This window comes from Papaver somniferum, chromosome 2 (assembly GCF_003573695.1).
Source record: "Papaver somniferum cultivar HN1 chromosome 2, ASM357369v1, whole genome shotgun sequence".
Taxonomy (NCBI): Eukaryota; Viridiplantae; Streptophyta; class Magnoliopsida; order Ranunculales; family Papaveraceae; genus Papaver; species Papaver somniferum.
The window spans coordinates 60,482,782-60,495,399 of NC_039359.1; the positions used below are offsets into that span (position 1 = coordinate 60,482,782).

The 12,618-nt window shown below is 36.0% G+C and overlaps 1 long non-coding RNA gene and 1 pseudogene across 2 annotated transcripts; both read left to right on the forward strand.

The window, feature by feature from the left end:
- Positions 1–2,861: 2,861 nt before the first annotated feature.
- On the forward strand, positions 2,862–7,064 carry LOC113353379. 2 transcript variants are annotated; one of them, XR_003361250.1, is made up of 5 exons: positions 2,862–3,108; positions 3,476–4,709; positions 4,849–5,106; positions 5,344–5,458; positions 6,930–7,064. It is a non-coding gene; the product is annotated as an uncharacterized LOC113353379 (long non-coding RNA). The 2 variants fall into 2 exon arrangements; XR_003361249.1 differs by lacking the exon at positions 6,930–7,064 and having other exon boundaries at positions 5,344–6,076.
- Positions 7,065–7,153: 89 nt separating this feature from the next.
- LOC113353380 lies at positions 7,154–8,998 on the forward strand (annotated as a pseudogene).
- The last annotated feature ends 3,620 nt before the right edge of the window (positions 8,999–12,618 follow it).

Below are 12,618 nucleotides of genomic sequence, written 5' to 3' on the forward strand. Positions count from 1 at the left end.
CCGGAAGTTCACATCCCGTGAATTTATGCTGGAGTTCGTGAACTGAAAACAAACTTAATCCGGGTACTTAAGTATGCGTATCGGTATGCATACTTGAGTGGGTTATTTTCTAAAAACGGTTTATTCTTGAACTAAGACATATATAAACTATAAGGAATGCAATCTTTGCAAACCGTGGCTATAATGTTCATGAATTGATTCGAGTGAATCAAAATCATTTTTGCTTTGATTGTGTCTTATATACTTCTATGATATCTAAGAAATTGAACAACTCTCTAACTAGTTCTTTTGAGTCATTTGAACTAGTTATGGTGAAAATGAATAAGGTTGATATGAAAGTGCTCATATGGCTAACCATTGGTTAACTACTGTTGAACCAACTAGGTGTACACATTTAGGTACCGTTACACAAACCTAAATGAACGTGCATTTCATTTGTGTATAACAAGTTAAGTTCGATCTAACAGTTGAAAGATATTTAGCTTGAATCTAATCAGGTTTTCATCTAACGGTGAATATTGAATGCTTTGTTACCAAGGTAACTTAGATTGCAAACCCTAATTTGGAGACTATATAAAGGAGAACTCTGGCAACTGGGAAAACTAATCCCTACACCCTCCTGTGTGATACTAGTTGAATAATCTAGAGCCGATTCTCCTTTAACCTTAGGTTTCTACCGAGACCCTGTAGGTTAACGACTTGAAGACTTCATTGGGATTGTGAATCCAGACTCAACTATTTTCTTTGTAGTTGTGTGATCTGATCTTGATGTTTCTATCGTGATTGAGTGCAATCATAAGATTGGCTTGATATTAATTTCTCCGATATGCAAGATATAAAAGTAGTCGCAAACATCTTCGTCTCATCGTTTGTGATTCCACAATATCTTGTTTCGCTAGTCGATTAAGATTATTGTGAGGTGATTGATATTTCTAGGCTGTTCTTCAGGAATATAAGTCCGGTATATCAATTGGTTCATGTTCACCTTGATTTATCAAAAGAAGGAACAAAACTCGTAGGTATTTCTGTAGGAGACAAATTTATCTATTCTGGTAGACTTTTCTGTGTGATACATATTTGTTTATTAAAGTCTTCGACTTTGGGTCGTAGCAACTCTTAGTTGTGGGTGAGATCAGTTAAGGGAATCAAGTGCATAGTATCCTGCTGGGATCAGAGACGTAAGGAGCGCAACTGTACTTTGGATCAGTGTGAGATTAATTGGGGTTAAACTACAGTCCATACCGAAGTTAGTATGTACTAGGCTAGTGTCTGTAGCGGCTTAATATAGGGTGTGTTCAATCTGGACTAGGTCCCGGGCTTTTCTGCATTTGCGGTTTCCTCGTTAACAAAACTTCTGGTGTCTGTGTTATTTATTTTACGCATTATATTTTGTTATATAAATGAAATATCACAGGTTGTGCGTTGAATCGATCAATTGGTAAATCCAACCTTTGGTTGTTGATTGAAATTGATTGATCCTTGAACATCAGTCTTTGGTACCGTTCAATTTAATTTCTCTTGTATTCAATTAGACTCGCGGATATATATTTTCTTGAGTAAGTATTGAATCGAGAAATTAAGATATAACTCTTGATATACTTTTTATTATGATTGAGTCTGACTGTCTAATTGATTATCTTAAAAGTATATTGGAGTTAGTCCATACAGATTGCTAAGCTAAATATTGGGTGAGGTTGTTGTACTCCCACTTTTTCAGAACCTTATCTTCACAATAATACCAATGTTTTTCCAGTCATACAGATGTACAATTCCAATAATTGGATAAACAAGCAGATTAAAGATGGTCAACATGATGTCGTTGTTTAAAGGATTCAACATTTGTTGAGAACAAGTTAGTAAGATACTCACTAGTTCGTCGATGGACAATCCAGGGTGATCCCACTTTATCATCCACAAAATTTCCGCATACTTCCTCACATCCTTATTGATAAAGGAAAACAAACGTTGAAGGTTCATATTGAATCTTCTTGAATTCTTATTACATGTTAATGCTATAAACCTTTGATACATATTGTCCCAAAAATAAAAATCGGCTAAATTGAAGTTTTCATTGCTTGTAACTGATATCCATGATCGAACAAGAGAAGCATCTTATTTTAGAGTGAAGCGATCCCTAGCAATATCAGTGAAGCGAGCAGTAGCCATATTGAAATGAAAATTTAGAAACCATGAAGTTTTGGAGATTATGAAGCCAGCACTAGAGATGTATGCTTAACCTAATTGTTACAGTGTAAATAAACTTTCAATAGGAATGTCTTTTTATCTTATGCCAATATAACAGGGATATCTTTTTCAATGTAAATAAACACAATCCACACAACCATGGGTGGAGCCACATGAGAGGATGGGTGTGCAATTGCCCCACTTAGCCTAACCGGCTCACAAGTCCAATTTTGATCATTTAAGCCAAATGTAGGAATTTTAGTCCATTTTGCATCCTCTTAAATATGTGTTAATTGCTAACTTGCCCACTCATGCATTTTCTAAAACCTGGCTCCGCCCCTGTACACAACGGGTTGTCTTAATTTTTAACTGTCAAAAATAGAGCAAGGGTTAGGAGAAGAAGGTATCTTATATTTTTCCAAACACGTCTACCAATTATTCTCTATATCACCATGCGTGCTATCAAGGAAACAGAGATGACACGCTGCATTTTTCTTTTGTTCTTACGGATTTTCGACTTATTCACAGATCAATCAATGCGGATGCCACTCCGAGTGCCTCTATTATGCAGTTCGGGCCGTTCGGCATTGTTACCTTTTCGGGTTGAAATATTCGGATTTCGGGCTCAAATACCTCTTCTTCTTTTAAGACTCACTTGAAAATCCCAAGAACTCTCCAGTTTTCTCTCAACCTGCTAACTTATCTCTCCAATCTCACACATCCTCTCTGCAATCCTCTCATCATCAACCCCATCATCAATGTCAATCAGAAGAGATTTCAAGACACCAATCAGAGATGGATTAGCAGCTCGTAAAGAGATTTCGTTGTTCCAATGTGTCGTTGGACATGGATTGTTTCTCGATATGGCCACAGCTGTTGTTATTGCTGGCAAAGAAGGTGTTAGTGTTAAAAGCAAGTGAGAATGTGAGTGAATTTCTGTCTTTGTTACATAACTCATCATCATTTCTTGTTTGTTCATGATTTATTTTTTCAGTTTGATAACTTGGAAAATAATCTGAAAATTAATTGTTAAAATTGTTCTATTTCCTAACCATTTTGGTTTAATGTAAATGTTGAACTTTGAAGATTCTGTTTGGGGTAATTTGAGAAAAATAAATGAATAAGTCAGCTAGACAGTCTCTAGATATCCCTATGGTAACCTAATTCACAACCATGCTATGTTAATAGAGCCGAAAATCCCGAGATAGAACCCTATTTACGGTGAATTTCATTACCATCTAGGTAAATCAGATAATTCCTGGTACTAAAAAATTCTTCATTTTCTTGCTAGGTTCAATGTTCAATGGGAATTTCAAGAATCGGAGGTTCTCTGTGGGAGTGGAGAATGAAGAAAGGTAAACAAAGTGGAAGGTGTGGAATCGGCAGACTTACAGATTGTGTAAAAGGATTGCTTTATGAATTAGTCTTTTAGTTCGAAAGTTTTTGAGAACATTTCCTTAGAGATGGTTCTCAGAGATTGGCAAGCTGCAAACTTGTAAGTTGTAACCAGCTTGTTTGCATATCACTGCAGCTGTTTCACAGTCTTCGTGATGCAGTCTGTCTTTTAATAGTCTTTGCCGTTTCGCGAAAAAGAAAGATCATCAATCTATGGAGAAAGTTCTTCCTGAAGATATTAGTATCCAAGACATGGGAGTACTTCATCACTCGTCTGTCTATGTTTTATTCTCCTTCTTCAGATTTGAATGGTAGTTTCGTTTCAACATGGTTACTAGAGAATACATATAGTTACCAATGTGTCTGACAAAATGTTTGAAAGGGAGAAATGTATTTGGATTTGGTTACAACGACGAGACGAATGAGTATAAGGTGGTTAGAATCTAATATGAACCACAGGAACATGCAGAACCAGGACAAGTCCAGGTATACACTCTTGGGGCTGGTACTTAGTGGGGAAACAAAGGAGAGATTGCTTATTCGTTGCAAACCAATAATTTTTATTCGCTGGGTAAAAATGCAGATGGAGAGGTTTACTGGTTGCACCAAAGGGATAATGAGGAAAGATCGTGTCCCTGGTAAACTAATGTAGTCGAACAGTGGTAGATTGTGGCCTTCAATTTTGCATATGAGGTATTCCGGTCTCAACAAACCCCTTAGAGGGTGTGCTTGAGAGTGCAAAGAGTAATCATTTGGAAACTCACATGTGATGGATGCATGTATCCTTGTAAATGAAGTTGCTCGTTGCAAGTGTTTGTGTTAGTGATTTAGCGTTCTGTTAGAATATGTTTGTTTGGGTGGTGCAGGCTATTATTACTTTACATGGTCAACATGCATTATCAAGTGGAGCAATTTATTGCAAATTTCGCGGTGGCCATGGTTGAGATCTTTGCAAGTTTCTGTTACATGATTTCATCTTATAAGTGGATTGTGGAGGTTGTGCGTGATCTTATGGTTATAAGCTTGTGAGTGAATGACTGATTTTCTTAGTTACTGCTTTCCATCCATGCTGAAGCTGAAGCGACTAACAGAATCAATAGCAACAAACTCTTCTTTCTGGCTTAAATTTTGTAAGTTTTTTCCTTTCCGTTTCTTTTACTATTAAATTAATCTTTTCCTCTATGTTGATCAATGATCCATTTTGCTATGAGTTTCTGGTTAAGTGGCTCTGGTATATTTAGATTAAAATTAAAGTTTTTTGTTTAGCAGAAAGTAGAAATCTAGAAGCCAGCACTGAGAACTAGAAATCTAGCAGCCAGCACCGACTTTCTAGGGGTTACTCTGCCCAAAATCTGTGAAAAAGGCACAAGAAGAGTGGACTGCTACAGTATTTAATAACATCTTTCAAAAGTAACTTCAAGTAAGACGCATCAAAGTCTGCCGTTTATGCCCAAGCCAAAGCTCCTTGTTGTCTGATAGCTACTAGCGCTGTTCGAAATCCCTAAGGCGGAAATATGACTATTCCAGGTCTGTAAGATGGTGATGTACAGCCACGACATTATTTCTGACTTGTTACTCCTAGTAGAGTTTATTTTATTCAATCGCACGCATCATATAATTTATTGGAAATATGTTATTTACAGAGTGGCACCATCCTAAGAACAAATATATGAATTAGGTTGATAATTTGCCACAAATATTATAAACATCATATTTTTCTGCTCTTGTGCTTGTTTCATACTTTTCATTTACCTCGATTGCCAGATTCCAAGGAACTGGCGAAGTAAGAAGTTTTCAAATGCAAGTCCATTTCGTCAACCCAATGGGCAATCAGAACAAAGTTAGTCGGAGGCTCAGGTCACCTTGAAATTTTGTAATGGTATTCGTCTTCAAACATTCTATCGAAGTATTTTGCCTTGAGAAGCACTCTGTCAGTTAAAACATGGCCAGGAAAATATAATCTTAAAAATCAGAAGTTCATCATCCATCCTTTTATCTATTGATGGCTAAACTAGTTCACTTTTGTTTTTTTATATGTGCTGTGCTTTTTGTTTCTTCTGTTTGAAATGTGGAATTTCAATCCAGAGTTCTGACTCCATAACTCTTGCATGATAGTCTGAGAACAGCTTGTCGCACTATCAAGACAACAGTGTCATATATAGGTTCACTTTGTCATAAGAATAAATTTACTGTATGTTTCTGTCGTAATCTTCTTGTTTTTCATTTAGGGCTAAACCTTATACTAGACCTGGTTTGAGCCAACACTGGCCCGACCTTATGTTCTCAGTGCTCTTAACATACAATTATTACCAATTGCTAACCAAATCAGTACAGTCTTTCCTAATCTACAAGAATTGCCAAATTTTAATTTCTAACGTGTGTTAATTTTTTTAAACTGTCATCTAATATGATTAGTCTTAGACTAAGTGGTTATTTAGGTATGCATGAGCTTCCGTGTTATCTAATATACTATCTCTTAGGTTAAGGCGGTTATAGATTTTTGTCCCACATAGGTTACTTATAAGTTTGATAACTCTTCCCAGGTGCAGTTTAAATGTGACTCGTACACAATTCTGTATCTGATTATTTTAGTCACTTCTGTTCAAGGGATCTACAGTAATCTGCTTTATCTAGTAATGCATCATTGGGGTGTTTGTCTTTAATGTTTTAGATTCTCAATAGTAGTTGTGCACTCCCAATGCACCATTGTTGACATCCTATATGATGGTAATTTTACTTGAATGCTTGGTAGCGAGGAAGCTTAGTACTACTAACATCATTGCTTGTCTGCTAGATAACAAGTCCGTTTCGGCTTATTAGGAAACATACCAAAGATAAACAATCCAAATTTATGAAGCTAATTGTCTGAATGTCTTCTTGAATGCACTGCTTACCTTCCTTACAGCTTTTTAACTCGACGTTACGGTTGGTCTTTAATAATTGTTCAGTGTTCAATCATATTACATATTTTGTACATTACTGTATTTTGTCTTCACTAGTTAGAAGTTGAAGATAGGAAATATTTCATGATTAAAAAAAAAACTTCATCAACCCTAATTACGAGTGGTTGGAACCATTGGCCGTCCTATTAGCAACCACCTGTATTTCTAATTTGAGTACAGTTTCAGTTGGTTGTTTAGTCTCTGTTAGGTTAGTTAGATATCATTAATTTGCAAATCAACCAAATTGGGTCTATAAATTTTGTGTTGTTATCTTTTAACAATTGTTTTATTTTAAATTACAATCAAACATATAATATTTGGTTTTATGCAATTTACATCTCAATTAAAAGCTCTTGACTTTCCATCTCTCTAAGATTAAACCACAATCTTCTCATGTGACCCTCTCAGCTGAATCCTGCTGTTTGCTTCCTCTCCGTACAAAAAAGTATTTGTGTGTCCCTCCTTCCCCAGCTGCACGTTGACCTGACACCACCGAGTGCGTACATTGCACGTTATCTCCCTTCGGTACTTTTGAATATAGACATGTGGTTTCGTCACTGCAATATGGTCAGTACCTTTTCTGATTATGTGGAGTGCATTATTGAGGTATTTATGGTTATGGATGATTTTAGGCATTAAGATTATACTTTTGATATTTGTTTAGAAAATCTCCAATTTAGACATTCATACTGTAAAGTTTGAACCAGAAGTGTCCATGTCAAGCTTGAGGTTTGCTTGTCTTAGCTCAGCAAACAAGCATATGGTACGAGCTGAGTCAAGTTTAAGCTTGAGTTCCTTGCATTCAGAATTCCAAAGCATGAACCACGGTCCTGAGCTTGAATAATGATTTTATGCCGCGGCCCATTGCTCAAGGATGTTGTACTAATTCTTTTGGTTGTGGGGCTTCCCTGCACATGATTATACAAGGTGAGCTGAAATTCAACAAGTTAAAATAAACCCTGAATCTTAGTAATTGTTGTGGCAGTGCAAGTCTTTTTCTACCGTAGGAAACCTACTATAACTCTATTATGCTTATCCAAATTGGATTAGGATTTTTTTGTTTTGTTTTGTTTTTTTGACTCTTAAAAGGTTAATTTTATTGAAAAAGAAAAGGATTAGTATTTGTTAGCTCAGTTAGTTATTTCAAAATTATCCTTTCCGGATTTAATGTTTATCCTGTTTCAAGTAGGATTCTTAAAATTTTGTAAGCCTATAAATACAGCCCTGGTCAATCTTTTTATTCACAATCTCATACCTATTCTTCCTCTTTTTCTTTTTGCAGAGCGAATTATCCTTTTGATTTTTTTATTCATCAGAGTTCTTAGAATTTCTTAATAATAATGGAGATTGATCTGACACCCAAATCGTCAAAGTCTGTTTATGGAGGTGAAGGTGGATCATACTTCTCATGGTCACCTTCTGATCTTCTTATGCTTAAAGAAGGTAACATTGGAGCTTCAAAGATTGCTCTTCAGAAGAATGGTTTAGCTATGCCTAGCTATTCTGATTCTGCCAAGGTTGCTTATGTTCTTCAAGGAAGCGGTACTGCTGGTATCATCCGTTATGAAGCTGAGAAGGAGAAGGTAATTGCAGTCAAAGAGGGTGATGCCATTGCCTTACCTTTTGGTGTAGTTACTTGGTGGTTCAACAAAGAAGACACTGAGCTTGTTATTCTGTTCATGGGGATACCTCAAAAGGTCACAAGGCCGGTGAATTCACTGAGTTTGCTCTTACTGGGGCTAATGGTATCTTCACTGGATTTACTACTGAGTTTGTTGGCCGAGCTTGGGATTTGGAAGAAGACAAGGTTAAGGAGCTTGTTGGAAGCCAAAAGAGCACCGGAATTATTAAGGTGAAAGATGGTTTCAAGATGCCCGAGCCTAGTGAAGAAGACAGAAAAGGAATGGCTTTGAACTGCTTAGAAGCACCCCTTGATGTCGATATCAAGAACGGAGGGCGTGTTGTGGTTCTCAACACCAAGAACTTGCCCTTGGTTGAACAGGTTGGACTTGGTGCTGATCTTGTCAGAATCGATGCAGGATCAATGTGCTCACCTGGATTCTCCTGTGATTCAGCTTATCAGGTTACCTATATCGTTCGGGGAAGCGGCCGTGCTCAGATTGTCGGAGTTGATGGTAAGCGCAAGCTGGAAATAAGAGCCGAGGCTGGTAACTTGTTCATTGTCCCAAGGTTTTTCGTGGTTTCAAAGATTGCTGATCAAGAAGGTATGGATTGGTTTTCCATCATCAGTACTCCAAACCCAATTTTCTGCCACTTAGCAGGAAGGACATCAGTCTGGAAGGCATTGAATCCTCAAGTTCTCGAGGCTTCCTTCAAGCTTGCACCTGAAGCTGAGAAGCATTTCCGTTCCAAGAGGACTAATGCTGAAATCTTCTTCCCTGCACCAAACTAAGAAGACTTCAGGATTTCATCTCTAAGAATCTTTGTTTAGTTTTATTTAGTGTTTACAATTTATCCTGACCGAGTTTTATTCGATCTTTCTACTTTGAATATTGAATATTGATGTTTATAATGGTTTCAGTAGTAATGAATTATGTTTTTTGAATTCTAAGTTTAGTTTTAAGCTCTCCAAAATATCAAATACAAAAATATTAAAGACAAAAGCCTTGCCAAAATCTTGTCATTGGTAAGGTTCAAATTCAAACCTTACTCGTTTTGCTTCGCCTTTGCTCCATTTCTCCGTCAAAACCAAAGCCATGCCCAGATAACACTCCGAAAGTCACAGAAACAAATGAAATCATGGTCATTGGACATAAGCATGTGCAGTTTGATTAGAGTACTATTAGGTACACCTAGAGCTTATATACTTGTAAACAATTTAAACATTATATCCCATTAACTTATAAAGAAGATGCGATTTAATTAGAGTGCTATTGTTATTAGGTACACCCAGAGCTAACCTATTGAAGAAGATGCTCACATTGTAGAACATTAACTTATTAAGATGCAATTTGATTAGTACTATTAGGTACACCTAGAGCTTACCCATGAAAGAAGATGCGATTTGGTTTGATTGGATTACTATTAGGCACAGATGCGCGCAGAACGTTACAACCTATTTACTTCTCAATTTCACCAAGAAACTAGTCAGATTGTCTACGGTTTAACTCGATCATCAAAATGGCTACTAAAAGATTCTAAGTTTAATCTGTCACCGTTGGTTTCATTTAGTCCAACATCATTAAAACCATGGCACTACTTGCGCAATTGTGTTCTGGATAATGGTATTCCTTTTGAGAGAGCTCATGCATGGTTGCGGGGTTTAGGATCTTGCTTTAGCTAATCCTGAATTCAGCAAGGGTATGAATGGTGCCATGCAATGTATGACTATAATGTAACCAACGAGATGTAGACCGCATACGAAAAACTTGCATGCTCATTTACGAAGTGATATATTTAAGTATATGCAGTCTGTATTGCCTGATTGGAGTGACGATGACTGCACAAGAATCTTGAAAAACTTTTACAAGGCAATAACAAACAACAAAAACGGAAATGTTATCATTGTAGAAATTGTGTTGCAACTAGAAGAAAGTGGTTTATTTGATTAAACAGGATTGATAATGATATTGGATATGGTGATGAGGGCAAATACTTGAGGTGGAAAAGAAAAAACTGAAGTCGAATGGAAGATATTGTTGAATTGTGTAGGTTTTCCTCGTTATGACATTCAAACTCCTGCATCTCATTGTATCATAGAGGCATTTCCCAAATTACGATGCAAAAAGCACCCTAACGGTACTCTTTACCTATATATATATATTTTTTTGTGGAAATTTCTAAATAACCCTGGTCTAGTTCCTCTCTCTTTTAGAAAACCATCATTAAGAAGGTATATATGTATAGCCCAAAATTCACATCGTACCGCTAAGAATATTAGTTTTAGAGTTGATTTGTAATTATACATTTTAAGATGGACTTATTTAACGGTATTTTGCAAAATTAATAAAATCGTTGATTTAGATAGTGGTGAATCAGTGGACGTTTTTTGTGTGGGTTTTGGTGGGCAGTTTCCTTTTTAATCTCAACATTCCCTTTAGATTTTGTTTTCCTTTTAACAGACTTTCAAGACCGATAATTACGGCAGACACTGCTGTTACTATTTTGGGTTTTGTATTCTTTCTTCTAAAAACTTTTATGGGAGAATCATATTCAGGTCAACCATATTTTCTTCATCTTCTTCATCTTCACTTCTCGACTATCAGGTAATTGTTTTTTTAGGTTTGATGCATCAATCACTCCATCTATAGCCCAGATTCATTCATATAGTTTCTGTATGAGTCCTAGAATCTCTTCATGCAAGGAGTATACTGTTCGAATGAATCAATTAGTCCGTTAATCATGATATACTTTGGCTTTTGTTTTTGTTATTTTGTTTTTGATGGCTTTTATGGTTATACTCTTGTGAAAATTTTCAAATTATCTTTGAAAATTGTAATTATCCTAGTCGTGATAATTGTTGTTTCCATCATTTCGTGAAGTCTAAATCTTTCATAGATAATCCTTTATATGTTTTAGCTGACATTTTTCAGTTTTAATCTTTCACCAGTCCATGGAGGCGAGTGTTGAAGCCGTTATTCTCTTTGAAGGAGATTCATTATCTTGCCACGTGACGAAAAAGAGTACTTTTGAGACATTGAAGAATAGTGTTTGTGATCGGTGGACTGTTATGAATCCCTGGTCTATATGTTTCGTCTTGCATGGGCAATGCAATCAACTGTATGTTGATACTGATTTTGTGCTCCAATCAGTATTTGAGAGATTAGGTGTTCAAGTTTTAGACTTCAGTGTATTTATCACTAGGATGGACATGTGTATTTTTTGCCGGTAAAGGTTGCTGAACAACCACAATGTCCAGCAACCAACTGCCCATAACCCTTTTAAATGTAAGAGATAAAGAAAAGGAAATACAAAGCTTTTTGTGTTGGAATCTGTTGCAACCTGAGTATTACAGGTTGCTAGAGATATTGTCAATCCGGTAAGACATTTAATCTGCATTACCAATTATCAGAGTGAAAATCATTATCAATCTGTGAAATATCCGACAATCACATTTTTTTCATACTGTTTAACACTGATGGCATCAACCAGATTTCAGTACTTAAGCAGTATCCAAATTTAAAATAGATTCTCCCACAAAATAAGGTTCACTGCAACGTTTTAAGTACTAACGAATAACATTTGATAGTCCACAAACATTGCTATGTTCCTTATCTGTTACCAACTTTACTGCCATCTTTATCCTCTTCCTTTTCATATGCTGAAATATGCCACGAAAAGTAGACAATCTGACTTCTTTTGTTGTATACATTCAGGTTGATCAATCACTGAGATTAGAGCTCGCAATTTTTATTGTCTTTGCTTGATTGAAATATTGGACGTAAGTATCATCAGTTCCACATTTCCACGGCATTCCTCTATTGCACTACTAGTTTTAAAGGAATTATAGCGTCTCTAATGATGATCTCCAAAGTTGAAATGCAGCAATGTCCAATGTGAGACTTTCGATGAAAATATCGGTATGAACAACTCTTGCACCCCATCTGGTATACTCATGATAAACCAGATGCATCATCCGTTTTCACGAAAAGCTGTTTTTTCGAAAAAGTAAATAGCATCCATTATGTTTCGTATGTTGTGATAATTTCACCTGTTCAAAAACTAAGTAGTGATAATTACGATTTTCTTAAAATTATATGTGTGAGAATTGTAATTTTCCATTCACAGATTTGAAAATGGACATGATCGTATAGATTCTAACTGTTTCTCATTAAACCATATCCTCTTATTTCTCAAGTCTAGGAGAATCGTCATTGATACTTCCAAAATTAGCTCTGAACAACCTTATGGACTCTAAAAAATAATCAACCAAACGGAAAATGTCATTTTCGGGGATATAAAATTTTGATATTAGTCTGTACCAAAATAACAATATGTGAATGAAGAAATTAGCACATCATTACTTTAAATCAAACCATCCTTGTGAAGTCCAGAAAAGAAACAACCTAGAATTTTCACTAGCACAAAATATGATATTTGCATATATCATAATAAGTAAAATATCTTTGTCACGTGT